Consider the following 2,302-nt stretch of genomic DNA (forward strand, 5'->3'; position numbering starts at 1 on the left):
GATAAATAAATAATGTTTTAAACACACACACACACACACACACACCATCTGTGAAGTAACAAAGCTCACCACTGCAATGCACAAGCTCACCTCTTGGGCCACTTCATTAGGGACACCTGCACACTCATCTCATGGAATCCAATGCAAGATTGCTTTGAAAAAATAAGGAAAATAATTACTGCACTATTTTGATTGGGTATTACTGTAGACCAGGGGTCTCAAACTCAATTTACTTGGGGGCCACTGGAGCTCGGGTCTGGGTGAGACTGGGCCGCATCAGGTTTTCCCAAAAAAAAGCAAAAAAAAAACCAAAAAAAAAACGTCGCTTTGGTTCCAATTTTCTACAATAAAAGCTCTGATAAAACATTCCACTGTTCTCAAATATCTTACTTTTTATTTTTCTACACAAAATAAGATGAAAAATAAACAAATCAAGAATAAAGAAAATCAATGAATCAGAAAAAAATAAAAATAAAATAATAATAATAAAACGGCAAATAATAAAAACTTAAGAAACCACATATAGTTGGTGGGTAGACAAATTATTTTTTCTCTTTTTATTTACAACATATTGCGCAACTGCAGGGTCTTGAGACACATGCTAACTCGCAAACTAGAGAGCTAGCGACCTAAACGGTAGCCTTCAAGTTATTTCCTTTCAACTTAAATAGCCAAAAACTTACCACTTCCACACGGATAGGGAGGATAACTATTAACAGTTATTTAACCTTTAACATGAACATGAATCAAACGTAATAATATTTTTTTCTGGGTACATGATACCATACAGCATCCATATCAAACTTGCGCGGGCCGCACTAACGTTAAATTTTCATATCAAGGCGGGGGCCTCAAACTGGTGTCATGCGGGCCACATTTGGCCCGTGCGCCGCATGTTTGAGACCCCTGCTGTAGACAGTAGTGATGTTTGGAGGTGTGTGGCATCACACAGAGAGGTGTTTCTAATATTCTGGCAATGACACGAGAAGGAAATAATATTAATCACCTCAGAATAATAATAATAATAATAATAAGCCTTTCCTTTCTTAGTCACACAATGTGGAAATGTAAGTTTTTCAGCATCAAAGTAGCACAGAATAAGTATCACACACATTTTATAATGGTAAAAAAATGCCAGTTAAATTTAGGATAATGCTTTAAAACTTTAATATATTTAATTACAAGGCAGAATTTCTGGTACACACTTGTGGAAGTGTGCAACTTTTAACATCAATTCTGCACCCTAACAATGTCACAGTTTATAATAACCCATCTGTTTTGCATTTGTCACATATTTTACTATATGATATAACTTTATTTACATGTTTAGAAAATTACATAATGCAACACATTTGCATAATTCTACATATCTGAAAAGGAGTGGGAAGAAGCAGAGCTTATCATTGTTAATGTTAAAATTCACGTTTATTAACCTAAAAGCATTCAGGTGGAGAATGGAGGCCTACTTTTTAAAAAAGTGTTTTTTGGGGATTATGTAATTGCATCCTGCCTGGTAATTATTAGCATTATATTTAAGAGCATTAATTTAAACAACAAAAAAAATCAGTTCACTCACAAATAAATATTTTGCAATGAAATGAGGGCTTCAAGATTCGCATTAAAAATAAAAAAAAACGTTCATCATCATTAATTAATTAATCAGTATTAATATCATTGTATAACAAATGGGGTGTAATGTTACAAATTAGAATGGGCCTTTTCAAATCCTCCTTTACATGGTCGGGTTTTTTTTTTTTCTTTTCTCCAAGACATGCAACCTCCTTCGTTGCACGGTGCAAAGCAGGGTGCAGAGTAATGAACAGATGCTGGTGGAATTAGCGAAGAAATACTGGGGCCCTCCCACAAGGGCCACTCTTGGCAGGGGCCGCATGGCGCAGCTGGCAGCGTGTGGACGTGCATGCATGCTCGCCACCTCCTCCATGCAGAATGGTGGTGTACACTTTTTTTTTTTAAACGAAAAACCTGTATGGGCCTAGACAAAAATGTACCCTTGTAGTTCAAATTAATTAGAGAAAGTTAATTAATAATGTGGATTAATGCACCATATTTATATTTTATTATTTGTACAATTAAATGCTCATTTCCAAATTTGCAGAAATTAATAAATACACTCAAAATACGTTTATTGTGTTGTTTTAAAAGACAAAAATAAAATTCTAAATAAATGCCGATGCTGTGGAGATGTTTTTTATGGCATAAACTCGTTTATTCTGCACTCAATAATCAACAACACTTCCTTAACCGCGAACAGTGCAGCCCTCGTGCGACCCGGAACCCGGAA

Source organism: Doryrhamphus excisus, chromosome 22 (assembly GCF_030265055.1).
Source record: "Doryrhamphus excisus isolate RoL2022-K1 chromosome 22, RoL_Dexc_1.0, whole genome shotgun sequence".
Lineage (NCBI taxonomy): Eukaryota > Metazoa > Chordata > Actinopteri > Syngnathiformes > Syngnathidae > Doryrhamphus > Doryrhamphus excisus.